An 18,992-nucleotide genomic window follows, 5' to 3' on the forward strand; every position below is an offset into this window, starting at 1 on the left:
GTTAATTAATAGTTTTTAATAATATTAAAATTTTATTTCAATTAATAATTCAGATAATTTTATTATTATATAAGTGAACAATTAAAAATTTTATTTTTTCAATTAATTTTGTTAAATAAAAAAATTCTAACAGGGAGATATTTGTAATTTTCTAAACCATAAGGATCAATTCGTATTTTAAATAAATCTCAAGAGTATATTTGTAATTTATAAAAAAAGAAAAAGAAAAAAAGTATAGATATAGATGTCTAACTTTTAACTAGCAACACATTTGTCAAACTATAGCAAGCTTTGTACATGTATAACACAATTGCTGTTTACGTACCCTTGTAAGTTGTAACAGACTTTCTCCCTCCAGTCTTTTTCCTGAGTAGCTAAACTTCGAGATCGAGAGAGAGAGAGAGAGAGAGAGAGAGAGAGAGGATGGAGTCCATGGTGGTGAAAAGATCAGCCCCTTCACTTGAACATGGAAGAAGAGTAAAAATCATCATGAGGGAAGCTATAATGGTGTTAATAATGGCAGTCTGTGTTGGATATCTTATGATGTGGGTAATGACAGGGACTCACATGTACAAGGCATGGTTTGGGAAGATTCTTGTTGACACCAATTCAACTTACTTTGGTTTCCAAGGTTTGATTTCATCTTATATTTGTGCCCTGCTCATCCTTTCAAACATTATTTCATCATTTCCATTCACAAGCTTTTGCTTCTATGGCTATCTATGTGTTTTTTTTTTATTACCCAATAATTATTAAAATTTACAAAAAAAATAAAATAATAATAATAATATTTTGAGTACTCGGTTGTTTAAGTTATAATTTTATTAAAAAGTCTTTTGAAGAACTCTATTTCAAAACTAATTTTGTAGATGTAACAATTGATTTTTAAAATTGCGCTACAAAATCTTGTGTTTTGAAAACACAATTTTAAAATAAGTTAATTAAAATCGTATTTTGAAATATTTATTTGTGTTGAATATCTGAATTGGCTGTCATCATTAAAAATTTCTTGTTTTAGAAATTTTATACCATTCAAACACAAAGTTTTGATCTATATATGATTTTAATTATTCTATATTTCAATAGTAGCATATTATTTAATGGAGTTAGGGTCTTTTCTATGACTTCACCACCAAGTTAATTCTGTTGCACTTAATTATTTTTCATGGCATGCAAATCTAAATTCGTATTTTCAACACATGACTTTATAAAATAACATAATTGTTTGAGTTTAGAAAATAAGTTCAAAATTACTTCAATTTTAGAAATTTGTGTTAAAATGACATGATTTTGATTTTTAAAAAAAAATAGAAAAGAAGGAAAGGAAAAAAAAAAAAACTCATTGTTTGGTTACACTACATGCTATAGGTCCAACAATTCTGATTTACACATTCCCAGTTCTGTTCATTGCTGTTATGAGTTGTGTATATCTCCATTTGGGAAAGCAAGTGAGTGACAATAGCACAGAAAGGTATGAAGATTTCTTATGATTTTCTTTTATCAATCATAAATGTATATACTCCTTATTGTTCCTCAAACATTCAATACTATGCCTCCTATCTTAAGAAAGTACCACATGAATATACCATATCAATAAATAAAAATTAAGATATCATCTGTGCTATGCACGCAATAAAATAATATATTATTTATTAAAAATACGATAATTATATTTTTTTTCTCGTAAATAAAATTTTCAAATGTTCCTTAACTATAATATATAGTATAGATAGATTAAAATTGTTGTATTGACAATTAATAATTAAAATTATGCTTTGTAATAAAAAAAAAATGACATAGTTCCAATACTTCATTATTTTAGAATAAAAATATATGAATTTAAAAAAATTATCATATTGGTTTTTGAAAGAGAAATAATTAAAGAAATTTTAAAAACTAAATGAGTAATAAAGAATCATCATAACTTATAAAACCACTAAAATCACCGTTAAACCAACAAATCATTCAAACTAAAAACGGTTTACCTTAATCAGTTATGTCAAAAGACCAAACACAAAAATTAATTAAATAAAACTTTTAAATTTTATTTTATGAAAATTTAAATTGTCACTAAATATGGAAAATAATCTATTAATTTAAATTCAAAATCAACACAATATAAATTTAAAATTATAATAATCTATCTCATAATTTATAAGTTTTAATACAAATTTAAAATTATCATAATTATCTCATAATTTTTGTACTAAGGATCAATAAGAGTGACATTGAAACATATTGAATTGAAACATGTAGAACACTACAATTATAATTATCTTATAATTAATTAATTAAAACTTTTAAAATTTAAACTATGTTGAATTGAAACATACACAATACTACAATATTAAATGGGATAGGAGTATAAGATTCACTTTATATGAATAAAACAACTCATTTTTTTTTCTTATTTTCCCGACGTGGGATTATCAAATGAAAGTTAGCCAATAGATATTTTCTTAATTGTTTAAAATTAAAAAAATTAAAAAAAATAATATTAGATATTTAAACTCTTACAAGATTCCTCACTAAATTGATGGGAGTATATATGAATAACACAACTCATTTTTTCTCTTCTTTTCCATATATGAGATTATCAAATAAAAGTATAAAATTGCTGAAATCACGGTTAAACCAACAAATTAATCAAATAAAAAATGATTTAGCCTAATCGGTTAGGTCATAATTAATTAATTAAAACTTTTAAAATTTAAACTATATTGAATTGAAACATGCACAACACTACAATATTAAATAGAATAGGAGTATAAGATTCGCTTTATATGAGTAAAACAATTCATTTTTTCCTTATTTTCTCGATGTGGGATTATCAAATAAAAGTTAGCCAATTGAGATTTTCTTAATTGTTTAAAATTGAGAAAATCAAAAAAATTAATATGAGATATTGAAACTCTCACAAGGCTTCTCACTAAATGAGATGAGAGTATAAGATTTAATTTATATGAGTAAAATAACTCATTTTTCCCTTATCTTTACGATGTGAGATTATCAAATAAGAGTATCAAATCACTAAAATCACTGTTAAACTAACGAATTAACAAATCAAAAATGATTTAACCTAATGGTCTAGGTCATATTTAATTAATTAAAATTTTTAAAATTTAAACTATATTGAATTGAAACATGCACAATATTACAATATTAAATAGAATAGGAGTATAAGATTCGCTTTATATGAGTAAAACAATTCATTTTTTCCTTATTTTTTCGATGTAGGATTATCAAATAAAAGCTAGTCAATGGAGATTTTCTTAATTATTTTAAATTAAAAAAATTAATATGAGATATTGAAACTCTAATAAGGCTCCTCTCTAAATGGGGTGCGAATAAGATTTACTTTATATGAGTAAAACAACTTATTTTTTGTTTCTTTTTTTCCCCAATATGAGATTATTAAATAAAAATAATTATTTAAAATTAAAAAAATTAGAACAAAAATTTGAAACTCCTAAAAAATTTCTCACAAAAAATTCTCTTTTCCTTATATATATAGATTAATCCATGTTAACATATGCCCAAAGAAGTAAATAATTGGCATTAATTACCTTCACTTGGATGGAGATATTGAACAAAAGTAGAAGAAAAATTAGGACATATAGTACTGCTCAAAGTATAAATAAATTTAGTATTTTTCAAGAAGCTAATAAATGTGATATATTTATTTTATATGGACAAAATTATCCCATTTTGAGGTAGGAAATTGATAATAAAATTATTAACTATTACAATGTAGTGTTAAAAAACATAAAAAATAAAAAACTTTCACGTGAGAGCTCTGCCAACTTTTACAATAAAGGTTTGGATAAATTATATTAAACCCTTTCAAAGTATCAATCATTTATATTTTACTTACTTAATGTTTTAAACTCAACAATTATTCTTCTCAAATTGTTTGAATTTGAATATTAAATTTTTCCATTAGATATTTGTATGAAAAATTATCAAGTGCTGTATACATAATAATTATATAAAATTTTAGGACCAAATTACCTTATTTTATTTTTTGTAAAAATTTGATATATTTATCATGTACATAACACATGACAATTTTTTATCTAAATATCTAACAGAAAAATTTAATGTTCAAATTCAAATAGTTTGAGAGAAGTAATTGTTAGGTTTAAAATATTAGGAAAATAAAATGTAAATGGTCAATAGTTTGAGGGAGTTTAATATAATTTGCCCTTGTTTTTAATTTAATTAATTTTTTATTTTATTTGTTGTACTCTATCTCATTATTTTTATAACAATTTAATTCTATTTTTAATTTTATTTGTTGTACTCTATCTCATTATTTTTTTATAACAAGTTAATTCTAATTAGAAAAAAAAATTAATTGGAAATTATTTTTGTTTGGTTGAATTTTAAAATTTTATTTTGAAAAATTTAAAATTAATTTGAAAAAAATAAATCCAAAAAAATATGTTTTAAATTCTTCAAAATTATTTTTTTATCAAAAAAATCATATAAAAAAAAGGAGGGTGAAACCCCCAAAAAAAAAAAAATAAATAAATAAAAAATAAAAAATGATGAAAGGCTAAAATAGAGGGAAAGAAACAAGGTAATTTGGTCTTATAAAAATATTATTTAATTTAGACCGTTTTTAAATTTGTATTACTTTGGTGTCGTATGGTAATACTTATATTTTCAGTTTTCTATTTATATTTATAAAAATTTAAAAAATTCAAATAAAAATTTGTTTGATAAAATTTTTGATTTATAAATCAGTGGTCTCAGTTTATAAATTTGGCCAAAAAATGAAAACACAAAAAATGTGTTTCCGTTTTGAGTTTTTAGGTTTTTTTTTTTTTTAACCACCCAACACTAGCCACTAGGGGTGTGCATAATACCGCCGAAACCGCTGAAACCGCCAAAACCGCACCGAACCGCACCGCCAAGGCAAATTCGTTATTATTTGTCAATCGAACCGTCGGTTTTTGGTAAGAAAAATGGCAAATTCTAGTGACACTTTTATCAATCCGCCGGTTTCTATTTTTCTTCCAAACCGCACCGACCCGCTCCGCTATTAAATCATGTTTTATAGGATTCTAAAAATTCTTTTTTACTTAAGTTTGCTTGTTGTTCTATACCTTAGAATATAGTATTACATTACTACTCGAGGGAAATTTTATGTATTGTATTTGATCATTGTAGCTTCCACAGATGCTTGTAATGAACTGATGGTATAGTCGTTGATATTATCATGTTGTTGCTACACTTGCTGCATCAGAAGAAAGCTTCACAAGATGCTTAACATTACGATATCTCTTGTCTTTTTTTTACTCTTTGATTTAAGTTTTGTAATTTGAATTATATTTTTTATAAACCGCCAATCCACCCGAACCGCCAAGGCAAATCTGCCATTATTTGCCAACCGAACCGCCGGTTTTCGATAAGAAAAATGGCAAATTCTAGTGACACTTTTATCAATCCACCACCCGCCATACGGTTTCTATTTTTCTCTCAAACCGCACCGACCCGCACCGCGCACACCCCTACTAGCCACCACCCGCCACCATCACTCGCCACTGTCTTCCGCCACCACCACCCACCCCCCACCACCACCACCACCACCTCCCACCACCACTCACTACCCACCTACTACCACTACCCATCACCAGCCACCTGCCATCCACTCGCCGTCACCACCACCACCATCCACCACCCACCTGCCATCCACCCGCCACCACCCACCACCCGCTACCCGCCACCCGCCACTACCATCCACCGCCCGCCACCATCACTTGCCACCTACTTGCCACCACCACTCACCACTCACCACTCACTTGCCACCACCATCCACCACTAGCCACCCATCACCACCAGCCACCTGCTACTCACCTGCCACTACCACCACTACCACCCACTCGCTACCACCTACCACCCGCCACCGTCACCCACCCACTACCACCACCACCACCAACCACCACCCGCCATCCGCCACCCACCTGCCACCACCACCACCCACTCGCTACCACCCACCACCCACCACCGTCACCCACCCACCCACCATCACCACCTACCACCTACCCGCCATCCGCCACCCACCCCCACCACCACCCACTCGCTACCACCCACCACCCACCACCGTCACCCATCCACCCACCATTACCACCCGCAACCTACCCGACACCACCACCCACCCGCCACCATCCACCACCACCCGCCATCCGCCACCCACTAGCCACCACTGCCCACCACCCGCCACCACCACCCACTCGCTGCCACCCACCACCCGCCACCGTCACCCACTCACCCACCACCACCACCCACCCGCCACCACTTTCCACCACCGTCTTCTGCCGCCACTTGTCATTTCTTACTTTTTTTTTTTTATATTTTTAATTTCTTTTAAACATTTTGTCAATTACCAAACGCGTTTGTAGTTTATGTTTTTCTAAAAATAAACAAAAATCAGTTTATGAAATTTTTGTAAATATAAATTGAAAACATAAACGTTACCAAACACATCATTTCTATATAAGTAGAGATAGTTGTACCTATTTAATGCATCTTTAACATATGCCCTTAGAGGATATGTTAACAAAAACCTAGGTTAAATTACACTCGTAATCTCTATAATTTGTTTTTAGGTCTCATTTGGCATGTGTTTGTTTTAGCCTAAAAGTTAAAAAATTACTAAAAGAAATCAAAAATCCTATAACGTATATAAAAAAGTCAAATATTCTCTTTTCTCTCTACTTTTTGCACATCTTTTCATAAAAAATTAAAAAGTCATTCTAAACATACTAGTTTTTTTACCTCATATTTTAGTAAAAAAGCTAAAAAATTATTAAAATAACTTATTTCCAAACGAGGCCTTAGTATCAATTTGATGCATGCAGTTTTAAATACATCAATTTTATCATTAAAATTTTCCCATTGTGTCATTTTAATATAATTGGTAAGGTCATCTTAAAATTTGGATTGTAATCATGGGGACAAACTAGTCCATTTACTCATCAAAATGGTTGGCGGTTGACATCCAATTTGAAAATTGTCCATTTGCTTTTAAATCCTGTCTAATTCTTTAGTAGATGTAATCAATTGGATTAATGTAATCGATTAGACTATTAAATTAGCATAATGTGAAAAATTGAATGACAAAATTGATACAGTTAAAACTATGAAAATAAAAATTGACACAAGAAACAACTTACGTGAATCATATATATAATTTACCCTATTTATTGTTTTGAATTTATCACTAATTTGAGAAAAGTAACTTGATTGAATGTTTCAATGGTTGGTTTGTCTAAGTAGGAGCGATGGGAAAAAACATAAATTTGGTTCATGGAAAAGACCAATGATCATCAAAGGGCTAGGGATTGTTTGTGGGATAGAGCTAGCCATGTTTGTGATGTTCATTGCACTCTTGATTTGGTCTTTCTCTGCTCACTTGCACATCTTCTTTTCCGATGTCAGCCAGCAAGCAATGCAAAAGGGCGATAAAATGTAAGGAACACCTTTCCAAAAACCAATAATAAACCTGTGTAAAAAAAAAAAAAAAATTAATGTATGATTCAGATTTATTATAATTTTTTTAATTGCATATTAAATTTTTTGATGCACTTTTCTACACACTTGTTATGAGTAACTTATATAATTTGTCTCTCTAGTTTCAGCGATATTTCACTTGGATGCCTATTTGTTTCAATTTCATCAATGTAAATCTCACACTTTCAATTGCATTTCCATCAATTATTGTTAACATTTTGAACCGAAAAAAGATCATGTGAAAATTTTAGTAATTCTTAACAAAGAAAGATAAATGAATAAATTTCATATATGATCTTCATATTTCTTTTAAATTCTACTTTAATCTCTTTAGTTTTAAACTTGTCATTCATTTGTCTAAAACAATAATAGCAATTGATGGAATTATCATATTGAAATGTAAGTGGAAGTGGAAGTGGAAGTGGAAGTGGAAGTTTGAGGTTTTAGATTTATGAAATTGAACATATTTAACCTAATACTATTGATTCATGAAAAGGGAGAGGGAAGGCAATACCCCTTTCTTATAGGAAAATGTAAAAACATCAAAATTTTTAGACACACTTTGTTTTTAGAATGATGTAATAATTCTGTACATTTTTCTATTTATACATCAATTTTGTTTTGTTTTATTATTTATTTTTTTGATATCATGTTAGAGAAATGGTGGTTTTGGCAGATGGGAGGTTAAATTGGATAGAGTTGGTCTAACACTAGGCCTAGTTGGGAACATATGCCTAGCATTTCTATTCTTCCCAGTGACACGTGGCTCATCATTATTGCCTCTTTTTGGACTCTCGCTAGAGGCTAGCATCAAGTATCATATTTGGCTTGGACACATTACCATGGTCCTCTTCACCTCTCATGGTGTCTTCTACATCATCTATTGCGTTGTTACCAACAGGTTTTCAGAGGTAATACTTAACCATTTTTCTTTTATTCATAATTATATCATCATTATTAGTAAGTCACAAATGCAACAAAACAAATTAATTGGTTGTGTTTTTGTCCTTTTTTTGTTTGTTTGGAGAATATAAAAAAATTTGCCCAACGAATGGCTTTTAAAAATTGTTTTAGAAACAACCTACTTTTTAAGAAAACGCTAAAAAGTTGTTTTGGATTTTTCAAAACTATTTTTGCACGATAAAAAGTGGGTATTTTCAAAATTTAGTTTTTTTTTGTTTCCTAAAACACATTAAAAAAGTTTAAATGAATATCAATAGAAATTATGTACCAAATTTAGTCTCGTGATTCTCATTGTGATGGTGGCATTTATGCAATTAAATATCATTTTGGTAAGCATTTTGTTTTAAAATGATAAGTTTTAGTATAAACACATCATTATATATATATATATATATTATATTTGTATATTATTACTGTTTCTGCCATTGAACAATATTCTTACAAAACTTATATAAATAATTTTTCACGAAAATGATGTGACAGTGATGATTTTATAATTAAATATTATTTTAATGGCCACACTTTTTAAATATCATTTTGTATACAAATTTTGTATTATTCTTATTTGTATATTATTACTCTCATTTGGTTTAATTATCCACCAACTCCAGTGACCTCAAAACATTGGCTTCAGACCCTAGGTTAGGTCACAAACAAACAAACAGAGCCTAAACCAGAGCCTAAACTTTGTTTCACAGAAATCTCCATCATGAGCAGTCCTAAATTCTTAGGCTTCATTCATTAAACCTTTGTTAGTTACCGTCCTAGAATTTGAGGTTGTTTGGTCTGTTAAATTTGCTTAGGCTGTGCTTGAATTTAATGAGAAAGGAAAAGGAAAAGAAAATCGTTTCATTCACTCTTTTCTTTCATATTTTATTCTTTTTGTAAATTTCTACCCAAATTATTGATCTGAACACAATCTTATAAAACCAAAAAAGAATTGAGCAAAAAGCACATAAAACGAATGGTTGTGTATCATCCTCAATAAGGTGGCCATCATATAATTTTTGGAATCATTTTGGTCCCTCCCCTTGTGAAAGGAGCACTTTCATCATAAATTAAAATAATGATTATATATTATTTTTTTATATATTTTTCTTTTTATTTATTTATTTATTTATGAACGTAACTTTACTATAAATTAAATGGTTATCTGATTACGGATAATATTATACAAACATAACTTTTATAAAAATAAATTTATAGATCATATAAAATGACACACTATTATGTATGAAATTTTTGTAAAAATATTCATTTTGTATAGCATTGTCTACATTTGGAACCAAGAATGAGTATCACAATCTTAGAAATCTCATTCTCAATAATACCATATGTTCGTAATTTCATTCTTGTGTTTGAATAATTCAAGAATTTTATTCAACAAAATATTTTTTTTTTTAGATTTTTGTTAATCTAGAAAATTGAGTTAAGTTGAATTCAAAAATCAAAAATCACATTCTCAAATCAACTATATCCAAATAGTGAATTTATAAAGACTTAAAATTATATTTTTATTTCTCTCGAAATCCATGTCATCCAAACATATTGGCATAAACTTTGAATTTTGAAATAGAATATTAGCACCCAGTTGGTTGGGTGAGTGACACATAACATTAAAAAACCTTGAATTGCATCCAATGAAGTGAATTGGGCCCAACTTTCTTTTTAGTTCTTTGTAGGTACAAATTTGTTTTTTTTTTTTTTTTCCAAGGTAAGTGAGCCCGATTTTTAATGAGTCTCATGCACTACTTTTACCCTTATGGTGTGTTTGGTTGGGGAATTTGGGGAGGGATTTGGAAAGGGAAAGGGAAAATGTGTGTGAAACTATGTGAAATATACGCATGATTTATTCACATTTCACCTACCTTTTCCATTTCCCTTTCCAAATCCCTCTTCAAATCTCCCAACCAAACACAACATTATAGTTCAAAATTTAAAACTTGAATGATTGGATTATATCATTTGCAACAGAAAATCATAACAAGATTATTGGGGGAAAAAAGAATGATAAAGAGAATTCTAAGTCCTCTCAAAGTTGTCCTATTCATCTTTGTAATTTTCAAATTTCGTCTTAGAACAAACTTAATCTTGCATTGAAAATTAAATTCTTTTCTTTTCTTTTCTTGATGCAATGCAGGTGCTCAAGTGGAGTACCATCAGGGTATCAAATGTAGCTGGAGAACTATCTTTGCTATTTGGTTTGTTCTTGTGGGTAACAACCTACCCTCGGATAAAGCAAAAAATGTTTGAACTCTTCTTTTACACTCATCACTTGTACATTCTCTTCATGATTTTCTACATTTTCCATCTCGGCTTCTCTTATTCCTACACCATTCTTCCCGGTTTCTATCTCTTCATGGTCATCGGTTCTTGAGGATATTACAATCACGACAAAGCGTTCATTTAGTTTCTGCTCGTGTCATATCATGTGAAATTGTGGAGCTCAACTTTTCTAAGAGCCGAGGTAAAGCAATAAACTATACTTAATTGATACCTAAGTTCTTTTTATGATCGTTGATATGCATAAAGTGCAATTCTAACAACATTGAATTCATCCTAGATGAAGTTTACAACAAGGGCGGGGCTACATGTATGTGAGTGATTTTAGATGACTACACCATTAAAATTTGAAGAAAAAAAATTATAAGGGTACTAGGAGTTTTTCAAAATGAATCTAATGGTCAATGATTGTCCTGGTTTTGTTTTCACTTCTCCTTTCTCATGATTATCTTGGACAATTTGATCTAAAAAAAGAGCTTTAAAATGTCAATTATTTTTGTATATAGACATAACATCGATTATTTTGGTTGACTTGACTTAAGTTCTTAACTTTGGCTTTGGACGTGGACACTTTTGGAAAAATAATTAAAAGTTGATTTTTTTAATTTTTTTTTTTTGTTTTTTTAACATTTTTATATAAAAAATGTAAAATATGATATGATCCAAAATGAGTTAAAAGTTGACTTTTGACTTTTTATGTGCTTCCCAAATGGCCCCCAAGTGATAGCACTAGTAGACAACATTGTGTAGTACTGCCATATGGTGGCATTGTTTCCACTTACAATTTTCATAATTATTTTGGACACCTTTAAAAAAAAAAAATGAGAAAAGAAAAGAACCTTTAAAATGTCAATTCTTTTTATATATAGACATGACATATGGACAATTTTTATTAACTTGTGTTAAGCTCTTAACCTTGGCCTTGGGCGTTGAGGCTACTGGCCAACATTTTGTGCACTGCCATGGGTGGACCAATCTTGACCCTCATTGGGTTAGTTTTAATGTTTGCTTAGCGCACACTTTGAACTATCTTTCTCTATAGTATTATGTTTCTATGCTTTATTTTTACATGCAATTTAATAAATTTTAATTACTTATATCCATGTCAAAGGAAATATATAATATTATAGTGTATTATATGTCAAAATTTTAATACATTTTGTAAAACTAAAATCTACTCCACTAAATGATGTGTTGTTAAACGACTCCATTAAATGAAAATTCTAATTACGCCACTGGTTTATAATCCATCAAGATGAATGCAAGTATTGACTTTACTGCAATCAATGCAATTTCTAGAGAAAAAAATTTAAAATTTAAAAATCTGCACTTTGGTTTTGTTTTCAAAATCTATTTTTAATTTTTTTTATTTATGAAAAAATAGAAACTAATATATTTTGTCCTAAAAAAGATGAAAAAAAAGCATACAAACGATGAGTTTTGTTTATTTTCATTTTTTTTTTGCAATTTATTCTTTAAAAAAAATTCAAAAAACAGATTCCGACAATTTGAAGCACCTTTTTCGTAGGACTGTTTTTATTTTGATCTTGTGCAGCTTTGAGTTACACTCCAACAAGCATCATCTTCATAAATGTGCCCTCCATTTCAAGACTACAATGGCACCCTTTCACCATTAGCTCAAGTAGTAATCTCGAACCGGACGAGCTAAGCATCATCATAAAAAATGAAGGAAGTTGGAGTGAGAAGCTCTATCAGATGCTTTCTTCACCATCTCCGGTGGATCACCTTCGCATGTACATTGAAGGACCTTATGGACCTATTTCAACTGATTTTCTTAGGTATGTGCAAAATGTGAATACATATGGGTATGTTTCTCCTATGATTAATTGCATTTTTGGTGTCTAACGGTTGCATTTTGTCAGTACCCAACATTTTACCGTGTCACTCAAAAATATTATGTATTTAGCCAAAAGTTAAAAAAATGTATCGTTTTATTTTTTTTGAAATTTTGTCTTTAGTAATTTTAAAAAAAAAAAATTGTGTCAATTTTCTTTCTTCTCAGGGCCTTTTCTAGTTTGAGTGATCAAAAAATTTTAAAAATTTTCAAAAATCCCAAATATAAAAAAAATACAAAAGTCTAAAATATATATTTATATTTTTATAATTTTGTCTTTAGTGAAATTTTTTCAAACCTTTATTTGATTTTTAGGGTTTTCTAATTTAGTAAGACCTAAAAGTTAAACTTTTTTTTAAAAAAAATTCATTAAAAACGGGAAAAAAAAATCAATAAAAAAATGTTGACAAAAGGCATTGAGTAGCGTCATTCAGGCCCAAAAATTATAGAAAAATATTATGAATTCCAAATAATTTATTAGATTTTTTACCAAATCTCTCACATGGAGATTTGGTAGAAAATCTAGTAAATTATTTGAAATCCCTAATATAACTCAAAATTATATTTACTTTTCAAACTCAATGATGTAACATTCTATTTGAATATTTAAGGCTACTCTAATTTTTATATTTTCTCTAATCATTAGTCAATCATATTTTTTACACATCATTCACTACAACATATAAGAGTTGTAGAAACTAAATTTTTTAATCTTTAAAAGTGAAAATTTTGTTGCAAAATATATTTAAGGACCAATTTATATCATCGTGACGATAGTCACTAAAAGATAGTCCTAAAAAGTCAAAAATAAGGCTTTTAGAGACAATTTTGAAAATATCACTAATAAATATACTTTTAGGGATAAAATAATTTGGTCTCAAAATAATTTATTTTTTGAGACAAAAAAATTTGATTCCGAAAAAATAATAATTTATCACTAATATCTAATTTTCGTTACTAAAAATATAATAATAATACTTTTCATAATAAAAATATTTAATTTTTAAAAAATAATTTTACGCCTAAATTTTAGTTTCTAAAATCTTAATTTTTTTTTTTGTTTTTTTGAAGTGATTGAATCTAGGATCTAGAAAGTAGACTTGGATTTATTGTCAAACCAGCCATAAATGTGCAAAGTAGTCTTCATGCCTGATGTAGTCAATATCTATTAGAATCAGTTGTATTTTTTGAACGAGAAATTACACCTCAACAAAAGAATGTTAATTTCACATTTGGTTCCCCCACATTTCAGTGGTTTCAATTTATAAATAGCTTTTCTTTTTCTTTTTTTTTTTTTTTTTTTTTGAGATGTAATTTTTTATTTCAAAAGTACATTTAAAAATCATTACAAGCCCTTACATAATGAAATAAATATTTTCTATTACAACTTTAGAATGGAGAGGATCTGAATCTATTAATTTTGACAATGAATATTACCAAAATTGGTCTGAACCATTTTGACACACATTTAATACTTTAAAGTCCAAACTGAATCAAATGAACCAAAACAATTAGCCCTTACTTCTATGGTGTGCATTGGTGACTTGGTATACAAATTGTGGTTGCAGGCATGACATGCTTGTGATGGTTAGTGGAGGCAGTGGCATTGCTCCATTCATCTCCATCACGCGTGACCTCATCTTCACAACCTCAACCCTAAAATCCACCACCACTCCACAAATTCTTCTCATCAGTGCATTCAAATTTTCATCCGACCTCGCCATGCTAGACCTTCTCTTTCCACATTCCAAAACCCCATCTGAACTTCTCAACTTCGAACTCCACATTGAGGCCTACATAACAAGAGAAAAACAACCCATATCGGAGAACGAACAAAAGCCTCTCCGAACCATCCGGTTCAAGCCTAATCCCTCGGATGCACCCTTGTCTCCCACTTTAGGCCCCAATGGTTGGCTCTGGCTCGGTGCAATCGTGTCATCATCTTTCATCGTCTTCCTTCTCTTCATGGGGATTCTTACCCGGTTCTATATTTACCCCGTCGATCACAACACGAATAGGGTTTACTCGCACACTTCGCAAGCTATGTTGAATATGTTGCTCGTATGCATAGCCATTGCCATGACAGGTTGTATAGGTTTTGTTTGGAGCAAGAAACAGATAGCCATGGAAGCAACAAAACAGGTTCAAGATATGGAAGGTGGAAAGCTAACTAGGTTTAGTGATGATAGGGAGTTGGAAAGCCTACCTCAGCAGTCCATTGGCAAACCTAACAACGTGCATTATGGTGGAAGGCCTGACCTAAAGAGTAAGTAAAGCTTTCTCTAGAGCACTTGTGGTACGTATGAAGAAAAAATATTTAAAGTTTAAACATGTGGATAAAATTCATTTTATTTATGACCCAGGACAGTTTAATTTTAAATTTATACTATATATTTTACTTTCATGATAGAATTGTAAGATATTTTTAGGGAAAACTACACCATAGTGTCAATCAAAATTAATTACAAATAAATAATAAATATTATATATATTAATAATTAAAAATATAAACTTTGACATAAATTTGAAATAATTTTTTTCTATCCTTACTAACCAGTGATTTCCTCATATTTTTATGGTTCCTAGAATTATTCTTCTCTAGAGTGTCATTCCATAACTAATTCAAACTAGTAGTTTAAGGAATGGGTTTGTTGCCCTCTCCACAATATAGACCGGATGGTATTGTCTGGTCCGTAAGGCCCATGAAGAGTTTTCTTTTGATGATCAAATTTATTTGTTTTGTTGGTTTAGGTGTGTTGATCATTCATGAAGAACAACAATCAGATGGATTTGATAATCATACCCATATTATTTTATAATGTTTCAAAAAAATAATGATATAATTTTAAAATTATCTTACTCCACATTTTTTTTAAAGACAAATATTGTAAAATCATTTGAATATGATTATCGAATCAATTTATTTTTTTATGGATTATATATGCCTAAATACATTTAAGATAAATAGATCAAATCATCAAAGCAGGAATCACGGTGGGTCTCATAGACACAAACAGCACTGTCGAGTCTAAATTTGGATAAAAGATCATCTTTCTTCTAGTTTAATTATATATACAAGCCGAGATCGAACCTAAATTCGAATATTTTTTGCTTGAGCTCATTTAATATAGAATTCTATATTTGAGCCTCAATTTGAATTCACTCCATTATTTAGCTCAGTTCAATTCATTTGCAATCTTACAAATTAATTGAGGTGGGTATTTCAGGAATTTTGTTAGAGCGCAAGCAGTCAAGTGTTGGAGTTCTTGTTTGTGGACCTAAGAATATGAGACATGAGGTTGCAGCCATTTGTTCATCTGGGTTGGCACACAACTTGCATTTTGAGTCCATTAGTTTTAGCTGGTGATGTGATTCACGCATCCACTACAAAGATGAATGGGGCTTAGAAAGTGAATCTTCAAAAATGATATGAAGTGTAATGTATTGTTGAGATCTATCTTTATTAAAGTTCATAAAAAATGATTTTTACATTCAATATTTGTTTCTCCTTTATATATTATGTTTTTGCATATAGTTTTTCAGGCAACTTGTAGTAGTATTATTATATTGGAGTTTTGGGTTCAACCTCGGATAAAATATAGATTTTATTTAAAGTTTTCTATGATATATATATATATATATATATATTTGTAAGAATAGATTTTACTTTATAAAACTAAATATAGGGGATTAGAGTTCCCAACATTATTGATATATTATTGAGAAATTAATTTGTTAATCGGCTTTAATTCCTTAATTATTTCCTTCTAATTGAAAAAAAAAAATCCTTAAATAGCTGAAAAAAAGTATTTGGCGGTAAAATACAATCCATTATTTATTTGGGAAAAAATCGAGTGATGATAATTTTATCATATATTTATACTTTGTAATATGATTTTTCTTATTTTACATAAACTCGACAAACTCATCAATTTATTGATCTTGCAGCATCCAATCGACTAATGCTATATGTACAAATTAGTGCACTAACTAGTATACTAATTGATGACGTGGCATAATTTTAGATATTTTTGGTATTTATAACTTGTATAATAATTGAGGTTAATAATAATATTATAATAAATGTTGGTATACTAATTAGTACATTAATTGGTACGTATAGCACCACTCCTTTCTATCACTGGCAATTCCAGTGAACTTTCTCAAACGATCCTCATTTCCTCTCCCACCTTCGACACCATGGCGCCTTTTTAAGACTTAACAATGTCATCCTAAACAACCCGTCTTCGCCATTCTCCACTTTAATCGCGAATTCTTTCTCCACAAGCAATCACACATTGAAGCATTGATCGAAAATAAATGGCAAAACAATAAGACAATACCCAAATCCTTAAGGCTTGTATTGCACCCAAAATGAAACAACGAACTATCAATAGATGGAAACGCCAAAAATCTCCAATTGCAATGCCCATCCAATCCTCAAAATTAAAAAACAAAAACAAAAAATGTAACATGTATCTCTTTTATTAATAAAATCAACTTGATTAAAATTAAGGAAAAATTTCAAAATCAATAACATTTTCCAACTTGTGCTTGAAACCTAACGACTTCCATTAAAAACAACATTTTTTCTTTCTTAATTAGTAAGTAGAATAAAACTTCATTGTAAAATTAGTAATTGTGGGGACATATTTTATAAATGATAACACATGGCCAAGGTGACACCGAAGTGTCAGCCGAGATGTCACGTGTCTTAGTCATAGCGTCGAGATGATCTCGGCTAAGCCAAGGTTATCTGCGGAGATACCAGAATCCGAGATAAACAGATAAGGGACAAGAGTCCTAGAATAGAGAAGGATCTCAGTCTGGATAAAGATAAATCTCTTGGAGAGTTTATCTCTATAGATAAGCATTGAGCCGGAGTCTATTAAAGCTAGGCTTCTACAAGGATCAGGTTAGTGCTGGCTATAAAAAGTAAGGTACCATCGTGGGTCTAAGGTATAACTTTTTGTATTCAGGGTTGTGAGTTAAGCGCTATTTGTATATTTGAGAGATAATTGAGTACTGACTTGATCGTTAGAGTGCCCCTGGGTGGACGAACCAGTACCGGAGTCTTATCTTTCTGTGACAGGTTGTTCGAGCGTAATCTATTCTGCCTGTGCTCTCCTGTTGAGTTCCTGTTTGGCAGTGTGGTCGGAAATCAGCACACACAATTTGGTGCCGTCTGTAGGAAGCATAAGGAGAATAGATGGCCAACGACGGGCAGAAAGAAAGGATTGGAGGTGACCTCCCTAGTGGGAGCGGTAAAAAAGTCGATCCTAATGTAGAGAAGGACAACTGTAATGAAGAACATCGGGATAAGAATCCCGGAGAAAAAGATGTCGGCCAAGAGGGAGACATACCGAAGAAAGCATGTCAGGGCGGGTATTACAACGAAAGCAACCTCTAGGTATGGGAAGATAGATGCCTGACGAGGGATGGCGAGATGAAGGGGATGGCAAACAAATTAACAAACCTGCAATCGGTTGTCAATTTCATGATGTAAAACAACGTCATGCAGCCACCATTCCCATTAGAGGACACGCCGATTTCGGCGGCCAAGAACAATGCCCAGAAAGGGGGGCAAAAAGCAATCCTTGCAGTCCTACAGCATAATAGGGCAAGAAAGAATTTTCATCAGCCTTCACGGGAGGTCGGGTGAGGAGAATCGACGAGAGGAGAGTCACGGAAGACACATCATGCCAAAGAAACCTACGTCAAAGAGCATCGGCATGTCCAAGGAAAAGAGCTTTGTTTTGACACGATGAATGAAGGGAGGTCCAAAAGGACTCATAACGACATCGGGAGCAGCGCATCAAAAAGGTTGCAATCCGATGACAGCCGGGCTCTTAGACGGACTAAAGAGGATTTAAGGGATTACCTGCAGAGGAAGTGACAAGATGCCGAGGTAACATCTTCAGTCAAGCCGAGAACGCTGTTCTCAGTAGAATTAGACAAGTTTAAGGCTCCGAAGAGGTTCCACATGCCGAGATTCCAGATATACGACGGTAAGTCCAATCCCATCTTTCATGTCGACTTATATTTGAACTCAATGGCACTGTATACCGAGAAAGAGTCCTTGCTTTGCAAGGTGTTCCCCTCATCCTTTGGGGAAATCGCATCAGATTGGTTTCATAAGTTGCCGAAAGAAACTGTGAGAAGTTGGGAAGGCTTAGCCGAAATGTTTGTGGCCAGGTTTGTTATAAACAAACTACAGCCGTTGAGGGTAGACTCGCTGATAGCCTTGAGAGTTGGCAAGGATGAAAGCCTTAAGGCTTATGCCAAAAGGTATTATGAGGTGTTTAATTGAATACCAGGGTGCAACCAACAAGTGGCAGTCGTATCTTTTAAGAATGGCCTAAACGATGACTGT

At 30.9% G+C, this 18,992-nt stretch overlaps 1 pseudogene across 1 annotated transcript; it reads left to right on the forward strand.

Annotated features, from left to right (window-relative positions):
* Positions 1 to 329: 329 nt before the first annotated feature.
* LOC114269847 (ferric reduction oxidase 2-like) lies at positions 330 to 16,115 on the forward strand (annotated as a pseudogene). Its single transcript, XR_014362618.1, has 8 exons — positions 330 to 631; positions 1,369 to 1,471; positions 7,285 to 7,476; positions 8,195 to 8,429; positions 10,622 to 10,948; positions 12,320 to 12,563; positions 14,188 to 14,885; positions 15,847 to 16,115. The product of XR_014362618.1 is annotated as a ferric reduction oxidase 2-like (transcript).
* The last annotated feature ends 2,877 nt before the right edge of the window (positions 16,116 to 18,992 follow it).

The sequence above is a fragment of the Camellia sinensis genome, chromosome 2 (genome assembly GCF_055761805.1).
Source record: "Camellia sinensis isolate YWXY chromosome 2, ASM5576180v1, whole genome shotgun sequence".
In the NCBI taxonomy this organism is placed as follows: domain Eukaryota; kingdom Viridiplantae; phylum Streptophyta; class Magnoliopsida; order Ericales; family Theaceae; genus Camellia; species Camellia sinensis.